Source organism: Benincasa hispida, chromosome 10 (genome assembly GCF_027475165.1).
Source record: "Benincasa hispida cultivar pf3 chromosome 10, pf3_genome.v1.1, whole genome shotgun sequence".
Taxonomy (NCBI): Eukaryota; Viridiplantae; Streptophyta; class Magnoliopsida; order Cucurbitales; family Cucurbitaceae; genus Benincasa; species Benincasa hispida.
The window spans coordinates 19,188,175-19,201,630 of record NC_143487.1 but is presented as its reverse complement, the minus strand read 5'-3'; positions in this window follow the sequence as shown (position 1 = coordinate 19,201,630).

Here is a 13,456-nt window from a genome sequence, read left to right as displayed (position 1 = left end):
CATAACTTTTAAGTAAAATGCAATACAAAATTAATATAATTACATTTGCGATTCTGGTCATTGTGATTAGTCTATCAATAGAATTCATTACAAATACATGAATTCTCGTAACAAATTGGTAAACGTGAGCTAAGAATAATATATATATATATTAGACTGCATTTATTTGTCACTGTCCACTCTTATCACACAACAAATATCTTTTAAAAAATTATAGTTGGATTGATGGACGAACACAGACTACACATGAGATTGATATAACCAACGTACACATACACTAAACATTTTTCATTATTTCATTTTAAGACAAAAAAAGAAGAAGAATAAGTAAAATTAATAATACAATATTATAATTCGGTTGAACTAATTCTAGAAATCCACATTAAAATGAACATAATTCATTTGACATTAAGTATGTATGGTGTACTTCAAAATCAGAGTTTCTATCCTCCACTTCACATATTATTGATTAAAAAAAATCTTCAATTCCAACTATTCAATCCTCGATTCTCAATGACAATCATTAAAAAATTCAATTTAAGAAAAAATTAATATATATCTCGAAAAAAAAGAGGGTGGGGGGGCTTCCAAAAGGGTACGTTTAAGTAAACTGGACACGTGAAGCATATGTTTAGACTTTAGAGGCAATAAAGGCAGGAGGCCATTAATATATTTCTGTTACGTGTAAAAATACCCAATAATATAACATCTATTAAATCTCAACCCTGAAAAAAAAAGAAGAAGAAAAAAATACTAAAGTATGAAGTCTGCAACTGTCAGAAAAATGTAATATAATCCAAACGAAACAAATTTAATCATTTTAAATTTATTCCCGCATTGTCGGTAGCAAAAAGGAAATAATTATTATTATTATTATAATAATTAATAAGTAAAAGTGAATATATATATTATGTATATTTTGTCAAATAATATATTTTTTTTATTATTATTATTGACAAAGATGTTGAAGAAGAAGCATCCGTAGATAGAAACCAGCTAGCTGCAACACCTAATTCTAAACGTTGACGTTTCATCCAACGTGTTAATGGGCTTACTAATTAATTAACCTTACAATATCAACGCTCTTTAATTAACATTTAATTAATATTAGTAGTTAGTTTATTGGTGAGATACTTTTGCAGTTTTAAAGCTAATTGCCGACAGGTTTAGTATTGTTTAACTCTCTCTCTTTTTTTTTTTCTTCCGTTAATTTACATTAATAATTGTCCCTATGGATAATTAATTTTAAAAATAAAAAAATAAAAAAAAACTAACAAGGGTTTTGAGAATAAAGTTTAAATAGTTGGAGTTATTTATAATAATGTCTTGGTGGGAGTTTTGTAATTGGCATTTTGAATATTTATTTAGGAAGTTTTTATTTTGTATATTTATTTATCTATTTTGTATGGTAGGTTAATAGATGTTTTTTATTTCATTTATTAATTAATATTTCATAGCCATGACTATGAGATCTCTATTGAATCAAATCAGAAGTCCTGTTAGGTGGAGTTTAATGTCATCTCAAAAATTCTATGAAATTGTCAAGTCATATTTATTTTCAAGAGGAATATTTCAACTGATTAACTATACGATGTGCAGGGGTTGGAAGATTAAATATTTGTGAAATTTCATAAAGACCCATATATAGTGGTTCCAAAAATTCAATCAATTTTATAAGATACATTTTGTGGAGGAAAGACCTATCGTTACTACGAACTAAAAACACAATCCACGAAAAAAGAAATCCACTATATAAAAAATGTTACAACCACGTAGTATAATTATTTTTCACGATTCCAATTAAAAAACACTCACTCAAAACTTCTGTACCACTTATAACTTTTTCACTTCCAAACTAGAAAATACAATAATAGAAATTAACTAAAATTAACACACATGAATGTAAAATGTTTCTAACTGGGACAATGGAAAATTGAAATCATAGGCTTCTTTGATAGTACTTAGAGTTTATCACTTCCTTGAATCTGTCAGATGTGGGACAACCACTTTTCTAACAAATACATATTTGTAATTGACGGCGTTTCTAATAGGTTGTCAAAATTCAATTGTTTTTCAATAAACTTGTATTTCCTTACCATTAAATAGCCATTTTACTCTACTTAATAACAATTTTTAATCAATCCATCCAACCCACATACTAAAATAAATTAAATTAAGATTTCGCAATTATTTGGAGAGCTATCGATTTATTCTGAAAATTGTGTGAGGAATGATCTATTTAGGAATATGACTAATTGATAGCTATGCCTATGTTCAAATGGCAAGTTAACATTATTTTTATTGAGGGAAAAAAATGCCTATTATAAACTCTTTTTGTATATAATATTTTACTTTTTAAAAAAAAACAATCCATTTATATTGGGGAACTTAAAAATGGTATATTATTTTAAACCTCAAACTCATAATATTTCTATCGGTTAAAATTTTAAGGTCCGATTTGATAATAAATTATATATTATTTGGTAACAATTTGATTTTTTAGTTTTTGTTTCTTTTTTAAAAAAAATAATTAAATATATAGACACTATTTCTACATCCAAATTTATTTATTTGTTATTTGTTTTTTTTACTAATTATTTTTTAAAAAAAATCAGGCAAATTTTGAAAAATAGTTTTTAAAAAACTTGTTTTTGTTTTTAGAATTTAGCTAAGAATTCAACAATTATACTTAAGAAACATGCAAAACATGGTAAAAATGATTAAGAAAATAGGCTTAATTTAAAATAAAATAAAAGTGAAATTGTTACCAAATGGGACTTTAACTTTTCAAAGTTAAGATTAATTATAAGCATCACTTTGTCTATAATTCTCTTTATGTTGTTATTTACCGTTTACATAAATATTAATTTCAAACCTCAAACCAATTTTTTGAAAAACTATTGAAAAAAAGAGAGAGCAAAAAACAAAAAATTGTAATTGTTTTCAAAATTTGGAATCGGCTGAAACTACAAATCTTTCACTTAAGTAAGATGAAAATAATCTCAATTGTTAAAACTAAAAATCAAGGTTTTTTTTTTAAAAGGTCTTGTCTAATAACTATTTGGGTTTTTTTTTAATAATAATAAATAAATCTATAAACATCACTTTCATCTATTGATTATGGTTTATATGTTTAGAAGTGTTTCAACATGAAAGCCAAAATTCTAAAATTATAAAGAATAATTTTCAATTTTGTTTTTGTTTTTGGAAAATTAGATAAAAAATTAAAATATTTATATAGAAAATATGAAAACACAGATAATAAATTATGAGAACCAGCACAGTTTTAAAAAACGATTGGTTTTTGGTTTTTTATTTTTGGTTTTCAACTTTTTGTTTTTTAAAAACAAGCTTACTTGATATCCAATTGAGTTTTATATTTCTTCAAATTTAAAAACATTTTTAAAATGTTAAAAAATTCAAAAAATATGAAACTTTTTGATATAAAGGATAAATATTTTTAAATATTCTTTATATTTAAAAGGCCATTTTTTATTTTTTGAAAATACATAGCTTTTTATTTCAAGAAATATAGGGGTGTTTAAGCCCTAAATTCAAGTGAGTAGTGTGAGTTATTTAGCTTATTATAGCCCACTGAATATTTGATGCTCCAATTATAATAGTTGATATTTTTAACTATTATAATATACAATTAACTGCAATATTATTATTTCAAATATTGTTTTTCATGTTTACCATTTGTTACCGTATTTATTATTTTTTACACATCCTCTCTTATTATTTTTATTAGAGTGTTACCATCATCTACTAATAATCAAAATAGTTTGCACCCAAATACAGATTACTATAACATAGACTAAAGTAGTATGCACTTGAAATATGTACCATTATAATCTACGTAATATTATGTAAGGATACACGAGTACCCATTGCGGAAAAGATTGCCTAATTTTAATTTTACATAGCGCGCAAATAATATATGTAATGGAAAAAAAATACACATGATCAATTAAGCATACATACATACATGCATGCATGCATACACACACATACATGTTAAGAAGAAGAAAATATTCGAAAAATGTACCCTTGAAGACTAGTCTCTTCATGTATTCCTCTCCAAAAACTTCGAGCACGAACAATAAAAAACACAGCGGCAAGTGTTAAGAACAACAGACACCACCACCTAGAGACTTCGATATTCTCGGGTAGAAAATCGTAGAGAGTTTGTGGGCTTTTTTGAATAATTTGGAGAGTGAATGATTTTGTTTTGAGAGAATAAAATATTTTTCCAAAATTTTCAACAACTTCAATATTTCCAACACCTTACAAACCCAACACATTTTGGAATATTTATAATAGTGCAAGTGAAAGATGAAAAAACATTTCTTTTCATCCTTCGAGTAATAACTAGGGAATTTATTGAAAAAAATAAAACGATTATGTAATTAAACAATATAATTAAATAAAACTAATTTTTATTTAATTCTATATACACTTTAATTTAATGTTATGCATGTGTATATATACACATAAATATTTAATATGAATCAAATTCATATTGAGACTGTTTTTTTTTTTTCCTCTTAAATTATATCTCATTTAATTTTATATAAATAATTATATTTATTGATTTAAACAATTCAAATTAATCTGAATTAATTTTATTCTCATTTTATTCGAGCTAACGATGAGACCTTATGGACTTATAGTTTGAAGCTAATGGTGTTCAATTAATTAATCAAATTGTTTTATTAAATTAATCAATTTCCCTTAATTGTTAATCACTCTGACTAAGAGTTACACTATTCGCATTACATATATATTTATGTATCCATTGGATATAATCAATCAACGGTACATTGATCCTTCACAAATTGCTGATAAGTATAGTTGGGCCAAAATTACCGCTTTGCCCTTGTAACATTTAACTCTTTAAGTACCACTGGTTTCTCTAATAAACAATAAGTCATAATCCAACTATAACCAAACCTCTCTCAGGCCAATAGTGGGTGTGACGCTACATTGTTCAAGTCTCTAAATCAGCTCGTAAGAGAGCAATTTATCTACAATCTCTAACTATAGAGGAGGATTGAATTTATTCTCATGTAGTTGTGTTCTCAGCTCCTTAATTAGACAAATCTTCAAAATGGTAGGCATATTGAGTCGGCAAAATTAGTCACTCTCACCTATATAAATCAAATGACCGCCTTCATAAGCAGATGAAATTCGTCACCTATGTGCAAGTCTCATTTATCAACAAGAGAGACTATACATTTTGTGATCCGGTCTTATACAAACTCTTTGTATAAAACACTCCTGCTCACATATATACACAAAAATGATCAGGATCATATTATTTGTAGCATTTTACAACAATTGTAACAACTACAAAACAAACCGTGTATTCATAGTATCGCCAAGATAAGGTACCCAACCCCATTCATTTACTAAAGACCATTTAAGTTATCATTTAAACACAATCTATCTATATGTCTATACATACATGTTTAAGTTTCAGAAAATAACCATAAATATTAGTTTATTGATTTTTGTGGATAAATACAACTAAATGATAAATAAAATACATATTTATTTTATTAGATAAATAAATTATTTGTACAATATAATTACAACTACAATTTCTATAAGACTTGGGACATAAATCCCAACATATCATAACTTTAACTCCTAAACTCTAATAATCAATTCAGATCCAAATTAAAGATTCCAATAATGATAATAAAAGTTGAAGTTTGGTTGTGTGTGTTTACTGGTAAACACATGTCTAAATTTGAATCCTAAGATCTCCAATGATTTTTCCTTCTATTTCCTTTCTAATAACTATTTTCATAAAAAAAAAAAAAAAAAAAAAAAAGGAAAATATATATACCCTTTAATTTCTCATCAATTCCCATTTTTCATTTTAACAACATTATCTCAATGCTTTTCTAAAATAATTAAAAAGAACTCAAAGTTAAATTTATTGAAAAGTATGAATAAAATTAATTTAAAAATATAAATTTTCGTGACAAAAATATATATATATATTTTTAAATAAATGACACCATCTTAATAAAACAATATGAAAGTGTGACTATTTGAATTTTTACAAGTAGTCAATCGATATGTAGTTTTATTGTCGATTTTAAAACCGATACAAAACATAAAGAATTACTCCAATTCTCATATCTCTAATTTCATCTATTATATATAAAATTACTCAAACATTGTAACGTTCGTTGAAAATGTTGCATTCATATGTTATTAATCCGTCCTATGTTGCTAAAAGCAACCATATTTCAAATGGCCTCCAATATGTGTTATTGACCATGAGATCCATGATTCGAATCTCTCTATCTCTGAAAGATTCGACAACAAAATTAAGTTGGTTAATGATATTTGATTTGAAAAAAAAAAGAACAATCAAGTTTTACACGAGCACAAACTTTTACTTCACTAATAAAAGAATTCCATCATATAAACATATGCTTCAATAATAATAATCAAACCCATGATGCCATTGTCAATTATATTATAAACAGTATTTTCAACTACTTTAGAGGCATGTATATTTAATAACCCATGCTTGGTGTTGCCTCTCTTTTCCTTGCATCTTTTGATATGTTTGGAATTCAAATATTTCATTATTGGTCACTAGATAGTGCTTTTCTTCTCCAAAATGTTAAACAGCATTTTTTTAATATATGTAACTTACTTTTAAAAAGACCTAAAAAAAATAAATAAAAAGTTATTACCAAACAAAGTACAAAAAAACAGTAAACATGCCTAACATACATATTGCGAGATATCTACTCATCCATTTTAAGTTGGTACTTGTATTGAAAACTATTTAATATCATTGAACATAAAAGGACAAAATATACATTTTTCTTTTAGGCAAAATATACATTATTTCGGAAATTAAATCTCTTAAAATTGGTATAATAATTGTGTAATGAGGAATCAAACCTTCAACTTTTAGAGAACAAGATCACGTCAATTACCATTTAGTTAAACTCACTTTGACTAAAATTGTTTTATTAATCATGAAATGATTTATTTGACAAGATTTATAATAAAATATATATTGAGAATGTGTTTTCAAAACATGGATTTAATAGGGTTTTTGACATTGAAACATAAATTTGTAAGACATCACTTGGTAACGATTTTGTTTTTTGTTTTTGAAATTTTTTCTTGTTTTCTCACACAATTTTTTTAATCATATTTTTCATCTTTCATAATCTAAAACACTTAAATTCTCAGTAAATTGTTATCATAAATAGCTTAAAAGTTTAAATTTCGTGTTTAATAGACATCTAAACTGTGATTTCTTACGAAAATACAAAAACATATATTTTTTTTTTTGTTATTCACCAACAATTGATATGTTGACAAAGAAAATATAAATTCTCAAAATTTCTCATCTTCAATCAATATAAATATTATTCTTTTAGATTTATTAAATATAAAATTAAAAAAACTTGAGACTTATTGTATACCATTCTAAAAATTATAGTAATGAATTATAAATTAACAGCCATGAAAATAAACCAAACAGCCCTAAAAGCTTTTTTTATTTTCAAATGGCTTTGTTGTATAAAGGGAAGGCAGAAGACAACAATGGTGAGTGGAAGATTTTCCAATGGGAACATAACAAAAAGCATAGAGAAGTAACACTTGGTATTATAAAATATATGAATGAACAAATATAATCATAATATAAGTAAAAATAATATATATAATTAAAACATATAATAACAATATATTGATACTTTTTGGCCTTATTGTGGATATTCCACTCAGCAATCATTATATGCACAGACCATAGGCCTAGAAAATGACAACCATTGGATTTGACCAATAAACAACATTAAAATTATAATAATAATAGTGAACCATCTTAAATTTTTCCTCATTAAAAAGTAAACTAATCATCTCAAGAAAAAAGAAAAGTAAATTAATAAAAACAACAGTTGAAGTGGGACCACCAATTATGAATTATTGAAGCTTTAGTCCCTTTTATTTTGAAGAAATTGGATCTTATAATTGGAAGGAATTTAGAATTCTTTCTATGACTTATAACTAGAATTCAGTCTTCATGGTTCAATAAATCCATCATGAACAGTATTTATTATAGGAATTATTTAGGATGAATTCATCAAATTATGGAGATTATTTATTAGATTTTATCAAATTTTAAAAATTAATTTTTTTTTTCAAATTATAGGAATTAAATTTACCATTTAACCAAAAATACAAAAGAGAAGCTAAGGAATAAGTAAGATTTCTTATACTACAGTAGTATGGGCAATTTTTCATCTAATCTCTACTTATTATGTGTCATGTCAACGCGCTTTTAAAAATATGATGGACTACTGACATTAATGTGAGGTTCATAAATATTTATGAAGACAAGTTTTTAGTGTGAATTAAAGGAATATAGTATTATATCTCCTAGTGAATAAGGAATAGGTAAGATTTTTTATACTACATTAGTATGAGCAATTTTTCATCTAACCTCTACTTATTATGTGTCACGTCAACGCGCTTTTAAAAATAGAGTGGGACCACTAACATTAATGTGAGTTTCATAAATATTTATGAAGATAAGTTTTTAGTGTGAATCAAAGGAATATGATAGTGAATAAGGAATTTCATGATTATCAATTATTTTATGGTAATTAAACTTTCCTTTCATTATTGTTACTCGATTAATTAAATATCATTTACCATAATTGGCCCATTTATCCAACCTAAATGACCGTTTTTTTTCCCTCTAGAAAACCATATTTGGAATCAGTTGGAAATTTTAATAGGATGGTAATTAATTAGAATATACTAATTGGAAATTTTCTTTAATGAAATTAGGGAAGTTAAGATTGAATACTTAATTGATATGAACTCTAAAACCCTAGACTTTTTTTTTAAAGATACTCCATTATTTTCTTAAGAAAGAGGCAGACACATGATCATATTCGTTGATAGCCTTATGATATCCTTGATAATTGTGTTTTTTAGACGTGTTCTGATGGGTGGTTACTCTCTCGATAGGATACAGAGGTTGACCAAAATTTTAAATTTAACGTCTGAAATCATCTGTGACAAAAGATTTAGAGAGTAGCTTAGTATATTATTCTCTATCATTTTTTATAGGAATGTAACATTTTATGTACGTAATGTTTCTTTGCCACTCCTTCGAGTAATTTTTCAGGTTATTTGGTCCGATATGTTTTCATATTGTTCTTTATAGCTTGGAGCTTCTATTAAAGAGATTCATGTTGACTCTTTCCTTTGGGACTTGTTATTTTTAGTTTTGTTTCTTGAGGTTATCTGACCTTAAGGATAAGTTTAGATGATTTTCTCTTGTTCTCATCGTTTAACTTTTATGATTGTATTTAGTTAGTACTTTGATTTCAAACTATGAGATGTGCTTTGTTATTATAATTTGTTTTTATTGTAAACGAAGTTTGTGAGATTAAGATATAAATGTTAAAAGTAACTCTTGATAAAACTATAAAAGTTTATACAGCAAACAAGAATCAAAAGTCCAAATACTTTAAACCCGAGAAAGAATATATTGGGAAAGTTTGTTGATTAGAAATTAGTAAAGGTGTTCGACAAATTGGATGATCTGGATAAATCGATCCAATTTATACGTTTTGGATTGAGTTATTAACTTAGTTGTGTGGAGTTCAAATAAATAAAAATTTTGTGGATTGAGTTGGTTTATGTATTAACTAAAATAGCTTAAACCAACCCGAAACCAATTGTTAACTTTAATATATACATAAATTTATTTAAGTTTTTTTTTTGGGATAATTTACTCTCTAATGACTCCTAAAAATAGTCTTTTAGTACTTTGGAAAGAAAAAATCATATAACTTGAAATTATGTTTAAATCTTAATTCAATATATGAAAATAATTAAAATAATTTTTTTTATATAACATCTTACTTATTTTTAAAACATGAATTTAAATAAAGAACACGGTTAATCTGAACCAACCGAATCCATATGTTTCATAGTTGAATTGGATTGAGTTCATTTTTTAATAAAAGTCATTCAAGTTGAAGAAATTAACAAATTGAACAATTGAATTTAGTCTAAGTCCTAACTCAATTCAACCACCAACATCCAATGAATTAGAATGAAGGAATTAAAAAATAATAAATAAATAAAATCAAAGGTATTTATTAGAATAAAGAATTGATATGAAGGCAGAGCCAAAAACGGAGAGAGGAGGACGCATTGACGAATTTGCCCTTCCCCTACCTGTGGTGGCGAAAAAGATAAAAGGGGTGATGAAGGAATATACTTGGCTTCCTCTTTGGCTTTGCTTGTGTGTGGCCACTGTAGGTCCACGTGCCCACGTGGACGGGATTTTCTGAATGTGAAGCTGTGGACGTGGAATAGGAAGGGCCCACACGAGGATGTGTCGGTTCGGTTCTACCTAATGGACAAAACCCCAACTCTCCAGCTCATCTCATCTTAAATCTGGTCCTTCCAGGTTTCTAAATATCATTTAAGTCGTTATAATGTGATTGACAATTTTATATAATAAAACGTAGATTGAAAAAATATTTTTAATTTATAAATTCATATGAAAATAACAACTTCGTCTTTATATTTTAGTTGAATCTAGCTTCTTTTTTATATTTTCAGATTCGTTGACTTTAATGAATATGTGTTTGGCAGACAACTTGAATTTTATTTTATAAAACTGTTTTTCGAATTTTATGATCCAAACAGTATATTGAAAACAACATTTTGATGTCTTCATTATATCTAGAATTTTAATTTTGAAATTTAAAATGCAAAACTATATTAAATTAAGTTTAAGATATCTAGAAATATAATATATGTTATGTTATAAACTCAATTCAATTCTTAAAAAATCAATATATTTATTATGTATTGTATTATAAATTAGGTTAAATTTTAAATTTCAGTCCTTATGGTTTGAATTGAGTTAGAAGTTAGTCCATATGGTTTTAACATTTAGATTTTAGTTTATATAGTTTGATATAATTTCAAATATAGTCTCTGTGATTTGTTAAATCTTTTTAAATAGTCCCTACAATAGGGGCTACTTATGAAGCTTTTATCAAACTATAGAGTAAATTTTAATTAACCCTAAGATCTAAATTCTAACTTCTTCCAAATTATAAGGAGAACAATTTCAATTTATCTTATAAATTACATGATACTACAAAATAAAAAATTTATAAGCTTTTTTAAAAATATAAATCATGTTCATAAAAAAATTTATAATTAGTTTATTATCAACTAATATTTAGTGGGTAATTACAATTAGTTTGCAATTGTTTAAATTATAATTCAAATTTATGAATTTTGCTACCAAATGCACATATAAAAATATAAAATACAATTTTATTTTTATTTAATCTCATATTTGTAAATTTCCACTTTTAGATTATCTATTAGATAGATTTTTAGCTATTAAACTTTGATAAGCAATGATTTAGTCTCGTGACTTTATAATTTGTAACAATTTAGTTTTTATCGTGAAAAATATTGATATGATTTAATGAAACTTATTATACTTGTAGACGGATAATACTGATTTAGAATTAAATTTACAAAAATTTTAAAAAACCAAAGGTGTTTTTAAACTTTAGATGGAAAAAAAAAAAAAAAAAACCCTACAAAAATACTTCAAATTTATGTATAGTTATTATTTTATTATTTTTTTATTATTTTATTATTTTTTTTTTTAAAAAAAAAACAAATATCTAGTTGTTATTAAAGAGCACGTAGATTCAAATATACATCCAACTATTACGAGACAAGAATAGACAACCCACATTGAATATTTTTTTTTAGTTTAATTTCCATCACGTTCCTCTGCATATACTTGTACTTGTAGTTAGGAAATTTTAGTTATATGTTAAATTAAGAATGGAATTTGAGATTATATCTATTTTGTCTATCAATTTGAACCAATTATATCTATTTCGTCTATAAACTTTCAAAGAAGTTCATTAAGACATCGTTTGATAATAATTTTTATTTTTATTTTTGGTTTTTAAAAAGTACGCATATTTTTTCTATTTTGTTTTATGTTATTTGCATATTTTAAGTATAATGGTTTAATTATTAGTCAAACTAAAAAAAGGATGATAAATTTTTAAAGACCATGGCTTCCTCTGGTAACAATTTTATTTTTATTTTACTTTTTAAAAATTAAACCTATAGACACTATTTTCACCTCCAAATTTTTTCATTTATTATATAATTTTACCAACCGTTCAATAAATAAAGCCAATTTTTTAAAACTAAAAAAAGTTGCTTTCAAAAAATTGTTTTTATTTTTTGAATTTGGCAAAGAATTCAACCATTATACCAAACAAAGATGCAAATCATTGTAAAAAATAAGAAGGAAATAGACTTGATTTCAAAAAACAAAAAACAAATAATGAAATGGTTACCAAACGGAACTTATTTTTCTTAGTTTTCAAAATTTTGCTTTGTTTTCTAAATCATGGATAAAAAGTAAATAACAGATAAAAAAAATGGAAGTAGAAGCAGTGTCTATAGACTTAATTTTTAAAAGCAAAAACAAAAAATCAAAAAATCAAATAGGTATCAAAAGAGCCTTTAAGTATTAAGGTTCAATTTTGTGTCTTCTCGAAGTATAAAAAGTGTCAACTATGTTTTTAAATTTAATTATGCATCAAATAGATTTTTGAATTTGTATTTATGTGATTAATAGGTATTAATCTATTTAATATTTTTTTAAAATGAGCTTAGTTCAATAGTCAATCAAATCCAAGAGATCGAATGTTCAATCCTCCACCTGTAATAAGAGATCGAATGTTCAATTCTCTGCATGTAATCGTTGTACTATTTTTTTTTATTATTATTATTATTATTTACTGACATTAAATTAAAAGCTGGAAAGTAATATTTTCGTAGGGCCTAGCACTTGATGGGAGTGAGACAGACTGGGCGCATATGACCATGTCCATGTCCACACAGATTTGGGCCAAAATCTTGCTTTTCTTTTGGACTTTGATGGATGCTTTAAAAGCCCATTAAGGCCCATTCCTGAGCTCCGAGAGATGGTCTACTCTTAAAATAGCGGATTCGATTTTATCGATTTTGGACTAATAAATAATCAAACCAAACTAATCGATTTTTTAAGAAAGGGATCTAAATTAATAGATTAGTTTTTATTTGGTTTGAGTTATTATCAATTTAGTTCTTTTTTTAAAAAAAAAAAAAAAAAACTTTTTTCCTAACAATTTTTTATTTTTATTTCCCCTTTTTGTTTTGAACATATCATTTTTGCTATTTTCAAATTAAAATTGATTTTTTTAATAGATTGAAATTAGACATTTTTGTTTTTTTTTTTTCTCGACATTTTTCTAAATGATAAACATACACCATAATAATTATTTTTTTATCTAAACAATAAATATACATGCATTATATGATAATTTAAATACTAAAACATACCTAATATTAG